This window comes from Dermochelys coriacea, chromosome 6 (genome assembly GCF_009764565.3).
Source record: "Dermochelys coriacea isolate rDerCor1 chromosome 6, rDerCor1.pri.v4, whole genome shotgun sequence".
NCBI classification, from domain to species: domain Eukaryota; kingdom Metazoa; phylum Chordata; order Testudines; family Dermochelyidae; genus Dermochelys; species Dermochelys coriacea.
The window spans coordinates 126,708,939-126,710,423 of NC_050073.1; positions in this window are offsets into that span (position 1 = coordinate 126,708,939).

Sequence of the window (1,485 nt, forward strand, 5' to 3'; positions counted from 1 at the left end):
CCAGCCCAGAGCCGTGATCCAATCACTGCCATAGTCGAGTACGTGATCATGAGTAAGCTATAGATTTCATGGTGTCCCAATTCTTTGCACTGTCACCAATGCAAACATTTGGGGGGCAATCCCCCTGAAGTCAGTGATAAGTTCAACTGGGAGACCTTGTTGAATAAAGTTCCAGTATGTTTAGAGACCATTATATTAATTAAATGAATGGTAATATATTATTGTGGGCCGGGATTGTATATAACCTCTCAAGGGGGAGATGTGACAGTTATGTGACCTGGGCATTCACAAGACTATATGGAAATATGCACCAGACAAGAGTGGACTATTGGAACAAAGCATGTTGTGCGGCTTTCCGGGGGAATATCTAGAGGGAGATGAATGCAAATTCCCCAACTCTGGTTATGCAAAAACCCAGCCTTTTGAAGTTACACCCTGAGGAGTGAGCTATTGTCTGCTGATCACCTGTTACATGAGGCCAAGCTCAAAGGCACAAGCTAAATAAAGAAAAGACTGAACTATTCATGATGGCTCTGGTTCTGAATCTGAGACATTTATGAACTTGTCACCATAGGGAAAGCCCAGCTGTGGGTTTTGAAGGACGGACAGATACCAGTGCTGGAGGTTGGAGTTGGGGTGATGACTGGTGAGCTTTTTAGGTTCTTCTGTTGTCCTTAATATGTTTTCCTCTGTCATGCTTTAACATTAAGAATAAATGTGCTGTTGTATAAAGAGCTATGTGATAATTTGTAACTGTGAACAATTACACAGTTACCTCTGGCGAGTAAGCAAATCACAGATGCTGACCTTCAAGGCAGTCTGGCTTGCTGGGAACTGTGCAGCCTAGAAAAATCCCAGCCTACAAAATTATGCCTCTGCCTCAGAGGGGTGATGACTGAGGAGTCGAGAACCTACAGCAGGTGCCCCAGAGGGACCACAGAGGAGGAATACAGGTGCTGTTGCCCTGAACTGAGACAGATTCATAGATCCCAAGGCCAGAAGGAACCATTGTGATCATCGAGTCTGCTCTCCTATCTAATACAGCTTTAGGACTTTCTTCAATTATTTCCTGCTTGACCTAGAGCATGTTTCTTTAAAAAAAAACAAACAGACAGACAGTTTTGATTTAAAAATTGCCATTGGTGGAGAATCCACCACCATCCATTCTAAGTTGTTCCAAAGGTTAGTTGCCCTCCCTGTTACAACTTTGTACCTTATTTAAACACTGGATTTCTCCAGCTTCAACTTTCAGCCATTGAATCGTGCTGTACCTTTGTCTGTTAAATTAAAAAGACCATCATTAAATATTTGTTCTCCATACAGGTACTTAGGTTAGGTCTACATTTAAAATGCTGCATCGGCACATCTGCACCACTGTAGTGCTTAAGTGAAGATGCTCCTACTCCACTAGGAGAGAACCATCCCGTCAGTGTCGTTAATTCACCTCCTCAAGAGGTGGTAGCTTTGTCAATGGGAGTGCTGTCA